At 42.7% G+C, this 17,009-nt stretch overlaps 1 protein-coding gene across 1 annotated transcript in view; it reads left to right on the top strand.

The window, feature by feature from the left end:
* The first annotated feature begins 2,007 nt into the window (after positions 1-2,007).
* Positions 2,008-17,009, top strand: part of LOC143930537 (DPY30 domain-containing protein 1-like) — a 60,273-nt gene continuing 45,271 nt past the window's right edge. The window contains exon 1 of the mRNA XM_077454908.1: positions 2,008-2,153. The gene's annotated coding sequence lies outside the window, so the exon portion shown is untranslated. The remainder of the gene's footprint in view (positions 2,154-17,009) is intronic.

Below are 17,009 nucleotides of genomic sequence, written 5' to 3'. Positions count from 1 at the left end.
TCGCGCCGTGCGTTCCAACATAGTTTCAGCAATACAGTTCAGCGAAACCATCACATAATGTTACGGAAGTGATGTTACACACAACACAAACACTGGGCCGTGCGTTACAACACTAATACTTCCCTTGTTACCTAGTAGGTTTTGCATTGCTGGGACTTGTAGTGCCTATCCTGAGCTACATGCTTCAATGTTCAGTGTCCTCATCCTTATCCCCGAGCTTCAATGTTCAGTGTCCATCCTTATCCCCGTGCTTCAATGTTCAGTGTCCTCATCCCTATCCGCGAGCTTCAATGTTCAGTGTCCTCATCCCTATCCCCCTGCTTCAATGTTCAGTGTCCTCATCCTTATCCCCGAACTTCAATGTTCAGTGTCCTCATCCCTATCCCCATGCTTCAATGTTCAGTGTCCTCATCCCTATCCCCCTGCTTCAATGTTCAGTGTCCTCATCCTTATCCGCGAGCTTCAATGTTCAGTGTCCTGATCCTTATCCCTGTGCTTCAATGTTCAGTGTCCTCATCCTTATCCCCGAGCTTCAATGTTCAGTGTCCTCATCCTTATCCCCGAGCTTCAATGTTCAGTGTCCTCATGCTTATCCCCGAGCTTCAATGTTCAGTGTCCTCATCCTTATCCCCGAGCTTCAATGTTCAGTGTCCATCCTTATCCCCGTGCTTCAATGTTCAGTGTCCTCATCCTTATCCCTGTGCTTCAATGTTCAGTGTCCTCATCCCTATCCGCAAGCTTCAATGTTCAGTGTCCTCATCCCTATCCCCGAGCTTCAATGTTCAGTGTCCTCATCCCTATCCCCCTGCTTCAATGTTCAGTGTCCTCATCCCTATCCGCGAGCTTCAATGTTCAGTGTCCTCATCCTTATCCCCCTGCTTCGATGAGGACACTGAACATCGAAGCATGGGGATAAGGATGAGGACACTGAACATTGAAGCACGGGGATAAGGATGAGGACACTGAACATTGAAGATCGGGGATAAGGATGAGGACACTGAACATTGAAGCACAGGGATAAGGATGAGGACACTGAACATTGAAGCTCGCGGATAGGGATGAGGACACTGAACATTGAAGCACGGGGATAAGGATGGACACTGAACATTGAAGCTCGGGGATAAGGATGAGGACACTGAACATTGAAACATGGGGATAGGGATGAGGACACTGAACATTGAAGCTCGGGGATAAGGATGAGGACACTGAACATTGAAGCAGGGGGATAGGGATGAGGACACTGAACATTGAAGCTCGAGGATAGGGATGAGGACACTGAACATTGAAGCACGGGGATAAGGATGGACACTGAACATTGAAGCTCGGGGATAAGGATGAGGACACTGAACATTGAAGCATGGGGATAGGGATGATGACACTGAACATTGAAGCTCGGGATAAGGATGAGGACACTGAACATTGAAGCAGGGGGATAGGGATGAGGACACTGAACATTGAAGCTCGAGGATAGGGATGAGGACACTGAACATTGAAGCAGGGGGATAGGGATGAGGACACTGAACATTGAAGCACGGGGATAAGGATGAGGACACTGAACATTGAAGCATGGGGATAGGGATGAGGACACTGAACATTGAAGCATGTAGCTCAGGATAGGCACTACAAGTCCCAGCAATGCAAAACCTACTAGGTAACAAGGGAAGTATTAGTGTTGTAACGAACGGCCCAGTGTTTGTGTTGTCTGTAACGTCACTTCCGTAACATTATGTGATGGTTTCGCTGAACTGTATTGCCGAAACTATGTTGGAACGCACGGAGCAAGTGTTTGGAACGCATCGCGCATGCGCAGTACGCAACAACGTGGCCCAGTGTTTGTGTTGTGTGTAACATCACTTCCGTAACATTATGTGATGGTTTCGCTGAACTGTATTGCCGAAACTATGTTGGAACGCACGGCGCGAGCGTTTGGAACGCATCGCGCATGCGCAGTACGCAACAACGTCACTTCCGCAGCATCCTGTGATAGGCAGCAAAATGTGACATTACACCATGAAAAGTTTCATGCCCTAAACAAGTATGGCCGATTGAGGTCGCTGAGCATGTACGTATTGTTTACGTATTTTCGGCGCCTTGTTTGGGTTGCTTGGAGACGGGACGCGTTGTGGCTGCTTGTGTTGCAGGAGAGTAGAGAGGTAGGTTTATACCGTGCGGTAAGTGCCGGTGGTATCCTAACGATCAGTGATAGAAATCAATGGATTGTGTGTACTGAGATCAGAGCTTCCATATCTCTACTGAACTTCTACAAGAAATATGCTGTATGCAGCTTTCTCGTGTCTCATCGTATTCTGAATATGATTGCAATTGTATTATTGATCTTTTTAATTGTGATTCTTGATTTATTATCTTTTTATTAATAATTTAGATTATTTTTATTCTGAGATATATATATATTTTTTTAATAACGTATAATATTTTTATTCTGTACTTTTTTTTTTTATTATCAATTTATGAACTGTTATATTTTGTATTATTAATTTATAATGTTTTTATTATTCATTTATAATTGTATTTATTTATTTCTTTATTATTGATTTATGATTTTTTTTAAACTATACTCCATATTGTGTATCTAATTAATAGTTGCAATGAACATACTGGGGGGGTGCATATATCTCCCTGAGATGACAGGTGAGGACAGGTCTGTGATTGTCACATAGATCATCTATCGCCGTCAGTTATTATTTATTACAGGTATTTATATATTGCCAACAATTTTCTCAGCACTTTACATATTGTACATTCACACCAGTCCTGTCCTCAGGAGCTTACAATCTAAGGTCCCTACATACACATACTTGAGCCAGTTTAGACAGGAGCCAATTAACCTATCAGCATGTCTTTGGAGTGTGGAAGGAAACCAGAGTACCCGGAGGAAACCCACACAAGCACAATGAGAACATACAAACTCCATGCAGATAGTGTCCTGCTTGGGTTTTGAATGGGGGATATCAGTGCTGCAAGGCAGAAGTGTTCAAATACCATTTCTCTCATCTCCATCAGGGCCGTCTTTAGCATAGGGCAAAAGGGGCAGCTGCCCCGGGCCCACTCATTGTTGTGGGGCCAAAAGCAGCTGTTTGTTGAGCCTGCACTGCCCGCAAATAGTCGATAAGTGAATTTGGGTGGGCCCAAGAAAATGTTTGCGCAGGGTCCAATCAATATTAAAGACGGCCCTGATCTCCATAGATAGTAGCTGAACACTCACACTGACAAAGTGATCCTTATGACTGGGGATGAGGAAAGAAAAGCTCATTTGTTTGTCATTAATATACACCCATCATCCATAATATTATTACCACTGACAGGTAAAGTGAATAACACGAATGTTCTGATTACAATGATACCTGTAAGTGGGTGGGGTATGTTAGGCAGCAAGTGAACATGTTGTCCCTGAAGTTGATGTGCTGAAAGTAGAAAAGAATAGGCAAGGATATAAGCACCTTTGACAAGGGCCAGATTATAATGGCTGGATGACGGGGTTAGAGCAACCAATACAGTGACAGCTTTCTTCAGATTAAATTCAGGCTGGGAACCGAACACGCCAGAGCTTACCTATACTCATGATGACCCTAACCCACATGAACCAATCAGAATTCATCTCCTGCTGTAAATCTATAGTATCTTTGCCTCCCATGCAGTGTTACGCTTTTCTTTATACGGTAAGCCTGCATGAATTGCATTCGTTTCAGGGCATTACATTTGGAATTATGTAAATGGCCAACAGGCACAAAGGGTGTTATTTACTAAAATTAGAGAATGCTAAATCTGGTGCAGTTCTGCAGAGTAACCATTCAGCTTCCAGGTTTTAGCCCTCATTCAAATTGAAGGTGGCTTTAAAATCGTGCGGGTCCATCTCAAAGCGCACTATTTCAAAGCCAGGTTTCAGTGTGACTTCGGGTGCGACTTGAAAGAAATTTGTGCGGTTTCATGTACAAAAGTAATGCAGGAAGTACTTTTATAAATATGTACAGCGCCACAAAGTCGGCTTCGCAGCGATTGGAAAGGTGCCATTGCCAACAATAGGCTGAGACTTGTCATGCAATGTGACCTGTCAAATCGCATGACAAATTGCTTCATTGTGAACGAGGGATAAGCCCTGCTTCACATCAGTGCAACTTCACAAGATGCACCCCCATTTGCGGCAATGGAACTGTTCAAATTGGTTCCTGTACTATTTCTGTGCGATTTCAGTACGATTTGCATTGACATCTGTTAACCACCCTGGCGGTTTGGTTATGTCAGATTTTTGTGACTGAAAGCGGTACAATTGTTTTGCATAGAAATTTGCCATTTTATATTGTAGGTCTGTAATTCTTAGCCCTTGTACACGCGGTCGGACATTCCGACCACAAAATCCATCAGATTTTTTCCGACGGATTTTGTCTGAAACTGGTGTTGCATACACACGGTCGGACAAAGTTTTCGGAAAATCTGATCGTTCGGGAACATGATGACGTTCGTTCGTTACGATGGGACTACGTTCAGCCGAGTAGCCAATAGCTTTGCTCTCGTACTTTGATTTGAGCATGCGTGGCACTGTGTCCGATCGGGAATTCTCTACAAACTATCGCAAAAGGTCAGATTGGATTTTGTTGTTGGAAAATTTGAGATCCTGCTCTCAAATTTTTTCCGTCGGAATTACAATGGAAAAAGTCAGATAAAGTCCACACATGGTCGGATTTTCCGACAATATAATCCGATCGGACCGTTTCCGTCGGAATTTCCGACCGCGTGTACAGGGCATTAGTAATAACAAACTTAAATCTGTCCAAACAAGAGTCTAGTTCCGGGTATGATAAAGTTTGAAACACAAAATCATAAATTTTAATATAATAAATAACTATAAATAATTATAGAAAATAATAATATAATAATAATTAAAAAAAAATAATTCACTATCGCTCAATTCTGCAGGTGTTCTAATTTTATTATCGCTGTTTTCTAGCTGGTCTAAAAACGCTTTTGACATAAAGGGACACTTTTTGGTTGCTATGGACAATCTCAAGTTTGAGATTGCCAAGAAAGAACAGTATATATATAATATAAAAGTGCATGCAGATCACTGCAAGCATTAGGGAGGTGAAATAATTTGATACAGTAATGTAATCTGTAAGATTACAGTGTACTGTATGTGTTATGAATTTTAAATTTTTTGAATTTGCCACCAGGCTCCGCCCCCGTGCGTCGCAACGCTCGCAAGGAACGGAGCCCGGCACACAGAGCTTCAGATGGAGGACAGAACACGCAGACACAGCGGGGGGACATCGCAGGATCCTGGGGACAAGGTAAGTACACCGCACCAGCATCCTGCAATGCAATCCCGAGTATGGCTCGGTGTTACTGCTAATTATTATTATTATACAGGATTTATATAGCGCTAACAGTTTGCGCAGCACTTTACAACATGAGAGCAGGCAGTACACTTACAATACAAATCAATACAGGAGGGATCAGAGGGCCCTGCTCGTTAGAGCTTACAATTTAATGGTACTGCCAGGGGCGGTAAATGAAATTTCACAGATATCAGCAATCTGCACATGAAATCGCACTGCTTTGAAGTAGTGCAACTTCAAATCCTCACTGGTGTGAACCAGGGCTTATAACGCTTGGTTGAACAAGTTAGAAGCTGATTGGCTACCATGCACAGCTGTACCAGATTCTGAATGCTCCAGTTTTAGTAAATCTCCCCCAATGGGTCATATGACTCCCCCCCTTTTTAATCACATTACATTTACAGTATTTCACAAAAGTGAGTACACTCCTCACATTGTTGTAAATATTTTATTATATCTTTTCATGTGACAACACTGAAGAAATTACACTTTGCTACAATGTAAAGTAGTGAGTGTACAGCTTGTATAACAGTGTAAATTTGCTGTCCCCTCAAAATAACTCAACACACAGCCATTAATGTCTAAACCGCTGGCAACAAAAGTGAGTACACCCCCAAGTGAAAATGTCCAAATTGGGCCCAAGTAGCCATTTTTCCTCCCCAGTTTCATGTGACTCATTAGTGTTTCAAGGTCTCAGGTGTGACTGGGGAGAAGGTGTGATAAATTAGGTGTTATCGCTCTCACTCTCTCATACTGGTCACTGGAAGTTCAGCATGGCACCTCATGGCAAAGAACTCTCTGAGGATGTGAAAAAAATAATTGTTACGCTACATAAAGATGACCTAGGCTATAAGAAGATGGCCAAGACCCTGAAACTGAGCTGCAGCATGGTGGCCAAGACCATACAGTGGTTTAACAGGACAGGTTCCACTCAGAACAGGCCTTGCCATGGTCGACCAAAGAAGTTGAGTGCATTTGCTCAGCGTCATATCCAGAGGTTGTCTTTGAGAAATAGACGTATGAGTGCTGCCAGCATTGCTGCAGAGGTTGAAGGGGTCAGCCTGTAAGGTGCTCAGACCAAACGCTACACACTGCATGAAATAGATCTGCATGGCTGTTGTCCCAGAAGGAAGCCTCTTATAAAGATGATGCACAAGAAATCTTGCAAACAGTTTGCTGAAGACAAGCAGACTAAGGACATGAATTACTGGAACCATGTCCTGTGGTCTGATGATACCAAGATAAACTTATTTGGTTCAGATGGTGTCAAGCATGTTTGCGGCAACCAGGTGAGGAGTACAAAGACAAGTGTGTCTTGCCTACAGTCAAGCATGGTGGTGGGAGTGTCATGGTCTGGTGCTGCATGAGTGCTGCCGACACTGGGGAGCTACAGTTCATTGAGGAAACCCTGAATAGCAACATGTACTGTGACTGATGCAGAGCATGATCCCCTTCCTTCAGAGACTGGGCGCAGGGCAGTATTCCAACGTGATAATGACCCCAAACACACCTCCAAGACAACCACTGCCTTGCTAAAGAATCTGAGGGTAAAGGTGATGGACTGGCCAAGCATGTCTCCAGACCTAAACCCTAATGGGGATCTGTGGGGCATCCTTAAACGGAAGGTGAAAGAGTGCAAGGTCTCTAACATCCACCAGCTTTGTGGTGTCATCATGGATTAGTGGAAGAGGACTCCAGTAGCAACCTGTGAAGCTCTGGTGAACTTCATGCCCAAGAAGGTTAAGGCAATGCTGGAAAATAATGGTGTCCACACAAAATATTGACACTTTGGGTCCAATTTGTACATTTCACTTAGGGGTGTACTCACTTTTGTTGCCAGCAGTTTATACATTAATGACTGTGTGTTGAGTTATTTTGAGGGGGCAGCAAATTGACACTGTTATACAAGCTGTACACTCACTACTTTATATTGTAGCAAAGTGTAATTTCTTCAGTGTTGTCACATGAAAAGATAGAATAAAATATTTACAACAATGTGAGGGGTGTACTCGCTTTTGTGAGATACTGTATATAAAAACAGCTTCAGATTTAGCTGCCATCTTGAAATGAGTTGGCATGAGCATATGACATTGGTGTGTTAGGTCTTTTTTTTTATATATTCTTTATTTTTCTTTTTAGCAGTTTGACAATTTATACATAAACATTTATACAGTTAATGAAGGGAGTCGATTATAAAATTATTTTACATAGTCTCCTTGTATCCCTCCTCTTACAATATACAATGTAACCCTTAACCCCCCCCCCCGGGGCAAAGAAAAAAAAAGGGGAGATGTGCCCCTTATCTCCCCCCCCCCCCGTGTCCTTCGTCCTCCTCTCAGTCCCCCTCGCCTGTTAATCAACCACGATAGTCCCCATTCTCTAAGAATGTCAGCCATTTTTGCCATTTCCCTTGAATTTCCTCTTCTGTCTCCTGAATTTTGTCGATCGACTCTTCCATCAACCTGGTCTGCTTTTGGTGTGTTAGGTCTTGTGTACAAAGGTGTGTATGTCATTCAAAAAGATGGGAGGAATTACTCCTGCCCATATGGCGAATATGACTTTTAAGGATAATAAATTGTCACTGAGGTGAGCACAAAGATACAATATTTATTAAATGTTTTAATTTTTATTGTATAAACATGATTAACTTCTTCAGATCTGCGCTATAGCCGAATGACGGCTACAGCAATGATTTGCTTTGCCGGGAGGGTGTCAATAGATGTCCTCCCCTTTGCAAGCTGGCCACTCCCTCCTGAAGGGCGCACGCTGTGATCACCCGTGTCAGTGAGATTCCAACCCCTTACCACATTATCAGCTGTCAGCCAATGACAGCTGATCACGAGCTGTGTGAAGTTGGCACCCCATGTTTGTAAAACCTGAATAAAAATATACCATTCGTTTGTGCCGCGTTTGTGCTGATTTGTGCCGCAAAAATTAGCGTTTGTGCCAGTTCGGTTTCTGAGATATTAAACATTCAATTTAATGCAAGCCCCGCCCACTTTGCACCCCACGTTGCTGAATTTGAAAAACAAACGTGCCATTCGTTTGTGCTGGTTTGTGCTGCAAAAATAAACGTTTGTACTCTTTTGGTTGCGGAGATATTGTGCGTTATAGTTGCTGAAACCCCGCCCACTTTGCACCCCACGTTGCTGAATTTGAAAAACAAACGCGCCATTCGTTTGTGCCGCGTTTGTGCTGGTTTCTGCTGCAAAAATAAACGTTTGTGCCGCTTTGGTTGCGGAGATATTGGGCGTTATAGTTGCTGAAACCCCGCCCACTTTTCACCCCATGTTATCGAATTTGAAAAACAAACGCGCCATTCGTTTGTGCCGCGTTTGTGCTGGTTTGTGCTGCAAAAATAAACGTTTGTGCCGCTTTGGTTGCGGAGATATTGTGCCTTATATGTTGTGAAACCCCGCCCACTTTGCACCCCAAAATACCGAATTTGAAAAACAAATGCGCCATTCGTTTGTGCCACGTTTGTGCTGGTTTGTGCTGCAAAAATAAACGTTTGTGCCGCTTTGGTTGCGGAGATATTGTGCGTTATAGTTGCTAAAAACCCCGCCCACTTTGCACCCCACGTTGCTGAATTTGAAAAACAAAAGCGCCATTAGTTTGTGCCGCGTTTGTGCTGGTTTGTGCTGCAAAAATAAACGTTTGTGCCGCTTTGGTTGCAGAGATATTGGGCGTTATAGTTGCTGAAACCCCGCCCACTTTGCACCCCACGTTATCGAATTTGAAAAACAAACGCGCCATTCATTTGTGCCGCGTTTGTGCTGGATTGTGCTGCAAAAATAAATGTTTGTGCCGCTTTGGTTGCGGAGATATTGTGCGTTATAGTTGCTGAAACCCCGCCCACTTTTCACCCCACGTTACCGAATTTGAAAAACAAACGCGCCATTCGTTTGTGCCGTGTTTGTGCTGGATTGTGCTGCAAGAATAAACGTTTGTGCCGCTTTGGTTGTGGAGATATTGTGCGTTTATATGTTGTGAAACCCCGCCCACTTTGCACCCCACGTTACCGAATTTGAAAAACAAACGCGCCATTCATTTGTGCCACGTTTGTGCTGGTTTGTGCTGCAAAAATAAACGTTTGTGCCGATTTGGTTGTGGAGATATTCTGTGTTATAGTTTCTGAAACCCCGCCCACTTTGCACCCCACGTTACCGAATTTGAAAAACAAACACGCCATTCGTTTGTGCCGCGTTTGTGCTGCAAAAATAAACGTTTGTGCCGCTATGGTTGCGGAGATATTGGGCGTTATAGTTGCTGAAACCCCCGCCCACTTTGAACTCCACATTACCGAATTTGAAAAACAAACGCGCCATTTGTTTGTGCCGCGTTTGTGCTGGTTTGTGCTGCAAAAATAAACGTTTGTGCCGCTTTGGTTGCGGAGATATTGCATGTTATATGTTGTGAAACCCCGCCCACTTTGCACCCCACATTACCGAATTTGAAAAACAAACGCGCCATTCTTTTGTGCCGCGTTTGTGCTGCAAAAATAAACGTTTGTGCCGCTTTGGTTGCGGAGATATTGTGTGTTATAGTTGCTGAAACCCCGCCCACTTTGCACCCCACATTACCGAATTTGAAAAACAAACGCGCCATTCGTTTGTTGCCGCATTTGTGCTGGTTTGTGCTGCAAAAATAAACGTTTGTGCTGCTTTGGTTGCGGAGATATTGTGCGTTATAGTTGGTGAAACCCCGCCCACTTTCCACCCCATGTTGCTGAATCTTAAAAACAAACACACCATTTGCTTCTGCCGGGTTTTTGCTGGTATAGTTGCAGAGATATTGAGCAGTATATATTGTCAAACCACAACAACTTAGCACCTCGTTATTAAATCATACATACAACTAGATTTATTTGTTAATGGTTTGTGCAGATTTGGTGGATATTATACATGTTTTACTTCATATGCATAGTTTTGCCACCCCCACAGGGATCCCCCCCTTTCCAATTCTCTAGTGCTGAATGGAAGAACAGACAGGGAGGGGGCGGGCACAGATGGCTCTGGCTCTAGTGAGCCAGAGCAGTTGTCAATCAGGCGGCAGGGTGGATCTCAACAGTATTGTCAGGATCTGTATCGGCTGCAGCATTGATCTGCACTGGCAGGATATAGTGGGCAATGGCCCGCCACATGCACATGAGGTTTTTTGTCACAGGAGAACATACTATATGTCACCTTGTGAACAAAAAGAGAACTAAGGCCAAAAAAGGTTGGGACATAGTTCTCTTTTAACATAAGTTTAAACCAGACATTAACCAAGAAAAACAGCACTCCAGCAGGAGAGAGAGGTTCGGAGTGGCCATCTACAACTTTCAAGCAAAAAAAATGAAGAACTAAGCTTGCAGGTGGGAGATACAGTGCAGATATTTGATTTGTTCCTCCAAGTGAAACCTCTGTACCACCCTTCATATGTCTCAAAGTAGGGGATATTTCCAGCTGCACATATTCATCAGAAAGAAGTGCAGATGACGGTGGGGCGGAGTTACTACATGGCGCCAAGCAGCAGCGTGATGTTGTGAGCTCCTAGGCATTCCCCCCGAGCGAATAGTGAGCTAAGTGAGCCTGAATTTCCGTGTTAAAGCTGATTTGTGCCCCCACCATGGTAGCTGCTTATCGGTCTGTTACGTGCTGCTATCCACCTGCTACCTACCCAGTTTCCGGATCTCAGCTGGTCACTCGTCTGTCTCCCCACTGTCCCTGGTTGATCGACCCGCAGTGAGCCATCTACTGGGCGGCAGTGGAGTAGCATGGGTTGTCAGCACCCGGGTCAAGGCAAGTAATTTGCACCCCCTAACCTGCGGACTTTTAGCATTCCCCGAGTTACTTCAAATACAATAGCAGTGACCTACCTGATTCCTATACTGACCACTACACTAACCTACTTGATTAATTCCTTTACTGACCATTACACACTACACTGACCACTATACTATACTGTCCACTACACTGAGAACTACACTGACCACTATACTATACTGACCACTCTACTATACTGACCACTACACTACACTGACCACTATACTGTCCACTGCACTACACTGTCCACTACAATGACCACTATACTATACTGTCCTACATTACACTGACTACTACACTGTCCACTATACTGACTACTATACTGTCCACTACACTGACCACTATACTGTCCGCTACACTATACTGACCACTACACTGATCACTACACTATACTGTCCACTACACTGTTCACTAGGGATGAGCTTCGTGTTCGAGTCGAACATACATTCAACTCGAACATTGGCTGTTCGTCCGTTCGGCGAATACCGAATGTTATGGGCTGTTCGCGCCAAATTTGTGTGGCGCTCACGGCCCACAATGCACTGCGCCACCGCAGTGCATTGCTGGCTCATGATTGGCCAAGCATGCACTGTGACCCCGCATGCTTGGCCAATCACAGCGCCGACAGCAAGGAGAGCCATGATTGGCCACAGGCAGGATGCCTGTGGCCAATCATAGCTCAGGCTGTGTAGTACACGCCCCACACTATATAAGGCCGCCAGCGCAGTTAGTGGGTGTTCTGTGTACCTTCAACACAGTATACACCATTTATTATCGGCCGATTTTGCATTCTTGCTCTTCTGTAGTGGTTGTTGTCTGCGTGCCCTGACCGCAGTATACACCATTATATCCACCTATATAAAACGAAAAATCAATCAGCGCTGAACAAAACTTTCCCTGACAACTCTACTTGTTTTCTTTTCACCTATGGACTTTTGTGTTTTTATGCACTAATAGAGTGTCACTTTATTATTTATTTACATCATTTATCTATGCGCTGTACTGTTACTTTTTTACTTTGTAATGTGGGATTTGGTATTTTGACCTATAGTATTCTAGCTGCATGTTTTTTAGTATTTCACTTATTTGTTGTGTTCAGCGCTGATTGATTTTTCGTTTTATAGTTTTTTGCACCAATTTACTACAATTACAGCTGCTAACATGGATGTTTTCCAATATTTGGAAAAAAGGGAAGTTAAGTTGAGTGATATTTTCTCACGTACTCCCTCTTTAGAACAAACCCCAGATGTAGTTCAGGCCTTTAGGAAACTTGGTCATGTTTTTGAGAAAAAGGTTAAAGCTTGGTGGGATATTGTTTCCTTTCAGCAATATATTTCAGCCAGATTAATACCTCGTTGTTTGAGATGGGATGTTCCCCCCAACGATGGGCTTCTCGACAGAGATTCCATGTTGGAATGGGAAGGTTTTTTCTTGGAAAAAGGTTTGGAACTGATGGATTTTTTGCTGAAACGAAAGCAAAGGAAAATGACTATTTTAGAAACCCAGATAAATGACATCAGGAGTTCTATTGAACTGTTTAAAGATACTCCTGATTTCACTAGACTCTCTGTAGAATTAAGGGATAAGGTTACTAAATGGGACGTTGAGGTCCAAAATAAGAAAAAGAAAAAATTCTTGAGAGATTCTGATGATTTTAATGGGGGGAATGTGTTTAAATGGCAGAAGATGAATCAGTCTGAGGGAGATATTTCTAATAATGTCCCTATTGAGGTTGATGTTATAACCTCCTTACCCCCTCCAGGTTCCCAAGCCATTCTCACTCCACAGTATCCTCCAACTGGGCCAATTGGCAATAGAAGTAACTCCCCTAGGGGAGGTACGTATGGGAGGGGAGCCCGTAATAATCATGGGAAAAATAGGGGGAGAGGTAATAGCAATTTTAATAGGAATTGGGTTCCTAGGGAAGGCCCTGGGAATGACTCCCAATACTATTATGGCTACCACTCCCCAAACAGACAGGGAGGGTACCAGCATGAACATATTTCCCCCCAGGGGGCCTCTTATGGTGGTCCTGTGAGGTACCCTATACCTGTGTCCAACAGATTTGCGCCATTACAATATGGTTCAGCAGGTGAGGGAGGGGATTTTTTGGGCGCACGGGGCGGTCCTGGGGGGGCCCCTATGTGCAACCACCAATCCATCAACCCATCAACCCACCTTATGTACAACCACCTATCCATCAGGAGTGGTGGAAACAGCAACCCTACGGAACCCCTCGGTCAGGCAGTCAGGTTCGAAAAAGAAAAGAGAGAGAGGAAGAAGAGGGGGTAGGAGAATTCAAAAAACAAAAACCCCAGTAGGAGCTGGTATCTATAACCTTAGTGGATGCACACTAAGTGACAATGAACTAAAGGTTTTAGATAGAGGTTTAAAATTTGCTCCCGTTCGGAATCTAAATAAATTTCATACTAATGTTAATATTCAGAAGTTCATTAGGAATCTGAACATGAAAAAGTATTTTTTGTCTAATCCGGTTAAACAGGTTAAAACATTTGAAACTCAACATTCTAATCTCCTTAACAAATCTACGTTCAACCCTCTTAATACTGATAACAAGTTTTTGGAGGTTTTTAAAAATGTCGTAATAAATGATCTAGACAAAATATGTAAAGTGAAAGATCCCCAGTATATTAAACTAGGTGTGGAGTCCTTAAAAAGTAGGGATGACATCATTATATGCCCCGCCGATAAGGGTGGTGGGTTGGTTATTCTAGATAAGAACTATTATATGTCCGAAATGAATAGACTTGTGAGTGATACAGACACATATCGAGTTTTAAATAAAGACCCTATGTTACAATATAAGGACGAATTACATTGGCTAATAGAGGAAGGAAAAAATAAGAATGTTTTAAATAAAAAAGAGGGACTCTATCTTGATCCGTTGTTCTGTAGAACCCCCATTATATATAGCCTGCCGAAGATACATAAGGATTGTGTTAATCCTCCCGGCAGGCCTATAGTTAATGGCATTGATTCTATCTCATCTAGGGTGGGCCAATATATAGATACCTTCTTGCAGCCCTTGGTGTTGAAAAGAAAGGCATTTCTCAAAGACACCAAACATATCATCCAAATCCTTGAATCATTAGAATGTTCGGCATCTTGCTTCCTTGTGACTGCTGATGTTGGCTCCCTTTATACAATTATTGGGCACAATGATGCGCAGGCTTCAGTCCAGTGGGCTATGTCCACATTTTCCGATCTTTCTGAGTGCCATAAAAAATTCCTCCGTAAATGTTAAAATTTTTGTTTGACCAGAAATTATTTTTGGTTTAATCATCAGTTTTATTTACAGACCAGGGGGGTTGCCATGGGGGCTAAGTTCGCTCCCAGTGTGGCCAATCTATTTATGGCCCACTGGGAGGAGGACGTTGTCTTTCGCAACCGCCCCCATGAATTAATCTGCTACAAGAGATTTATTGACGACCTGATCATGATATGGGAGGGTGATCGGGCTGGTCTGGATAAATTTATTGGGACCATGAATACGAATGATAAGAGCATCCAGCTGTCCTGGAATATTAGTCAGGAACGTATGGTGTTCCTGGATTTGGAGATTAGTAAAGACAAGGATGGGTTGTCTTTGAAAAATTATTTCAAACCAACTGATCGCAATTCATACATTCCTCTGGGGAGCTGCCACCATAAGTCCTGGTTGTGCAACATCCCCAGAGGACAGTATGTAAGATTAAGGTGTAATTGTTCTAAAGTGGATGATTTTTCACTTCAGGCTCAAATTTTATCCTCCAAATTCTAGGAAAAAGGCTATGATAGATCTGGCCTAGATCATGAAGTAGCTCGTGTCCAACAGTTAGATAGATCTCTTTTATTAGGAGATAGAATAAAAGAACCAGTAGGTGGAGGTGTCAACTTCAGAATGGTTTTGGATTATAACGTCCAGCACAAAAAATTCGAAAAATTTGTCGCAAAAAACTGGTTTATATTGAAACAGGATCGGGTATTAGGACCTCTCCTACCCACACGTCCCTCTTTCATATATAAAAAGGCTCCTTCGTTACGTGATCAGATAGCCCCTAGTGTCATTAACCCTCCTGTACAAACTGAAAGCAGGCTTTTTTCTTTCTTGTCTGGTTTTTATGCGTGTGGTAGGTATACTGCTTGCAAACACTCCAGATGTAACATAAAAAGAGGAAATCCTTCGTTGCTACTAGTAATAACAGGGAGTACAAGATCGATCAATTGATCACTTGCTCCACGGTTGGGGTGGTATATATGCTACAATGTGGATGTGGCCTCCAATATATTGGTAGGACGTCCAGGCCCCTCCATGTGAGGTTAGGTGAGCATGTGAACAATATTAAGAAGGGTCTTAGGACACACAATGTGTCTCGACATTTTAAATTGGTACATGCTCAGAATCCCAAAAGTTTGAGCTTCTGGGGGATAGAGAAGGTTACGAAACATTGGCGTGGAGGCAACTTCATACGCCAATTGAGCAGACGTGAATCGCATTGGATTCATGAAACAAGGGTTCTTGCCCCGAGTGGCTTGAATGTTGATTTTGATTTAAATTGCTTCATTTGGGATAGATAATTTCATTAATTTTATATATGTATGTATCATCTTTATTTTATTTTTATTTTTATTTTCATATTTATTTTTATTTTTATTTTTATATTTTTTTGATATTTATTTTTATGTATGTATTATTATATATTTTTTTTCTATATTAATTTTTTGTATTGACTGTTTTTTCCATGCATGGATCAGTGTTGCTTGCTGATGGCGTCGGCGGCTTTGTGGTTTTATTTTATTTTATGTTCTGCAGGGATGCAGTGATAGGTTGAGAGACACTTATGTGTCCCCACATCAGTGCTAAAATACTGCTTTACTATGTTTGTTAGGAATTTCTTTTGTTATCTTATACGCTCCATTTGAGGGCAACGGGTTGTGTAGTGTATGTATGTTGCTACTGATGTGGCAGAATTCATGCGCACCCCTCTATGTTATTAGTTTTATTAGTTTTTATATTTCTTTCCTCTCCTTTCGGTAATTGATCAGGCTCAAATTAGGCTTCCGGAGTCACGCTTGATGCGTGTTGTCTCTGTGAAACTGTCTTGCGCACTATCTTTTCTCTCATTGGCTCACTATCTGTGTACTAGCTTAAAAGTGGCTGTCCGACGTCACGCCGTCGCCGCTGATGAAGTCCCGCCTACTTTCGGGGACGCAACGCGTACGGACCACGTGACCTAAGCCGCGACGTCATCCGCAAGCTGCTACACTGATCCACGCATGGACGCTGTATTATATTTGTTTTCATGCTCAGCACTCAGCACTGGAGATCAGTGCACCAGAATGTGAGTGTATCTCTTTTACTACTGTTTCTGTTTTAAATAAATTTGTTTAAACGGAGAGCACTAGATTTTGTTTTTTATGTTTCTATATGGAATCATATTAACTTGAGGATACTGAAAAGGATTCAATCTTTGAGTACTTCCGCTATATCTACTGAATGCTGTGATTTACCCATGATGGGAACATGCGTTTTCTGACCTGTCTGTTAAATCAGGGGTCCATATTTTGAGGTGAGAGTCCATCTTGCTCATTGGTGAAGGAATCACATCATCACTTGTTTTGTTGATCGAAGGCACACTGCACAAGTGGATCTTTTCCCTGACAACTCTACTTGTTTTCTTTTCACCTATGGACTTTTGTGTTTTTATGCACTAATAGAGTGTCACTTTATTATTTATTTACATCATTTATCTATGCGCTGTACTGTTACTTTTTTACTTTATATCCACCTATATAGCTAGCTATATTTCTCTTTTTTTAAAAGAGCTTGCAGTCAGTTGTAGGAGCTTGT

The sequence above is a fragment of the Lithobates pipiens genome, unplaced genomic scaffold, assembly GCF_037356315.1.
Source record: "Lithobates pipiens isolate NorthernLeopardFrog02 unplaced genomic scaffold, aLitPip1_a1.2 Scaffold_25, whole genome shotgun sequence".
Taxonomy (NCBI): Eukaryota; Metazoa; Chordata; class Amphibia; order Anura; family Ranidae; genus Lithobates; species Lithobates pipiens.
The sequence above is the reverse complement of the archived record's forward strand: the minus strand, read 5'-3'. Positions and strand labels throughout refer to the sequence as shown.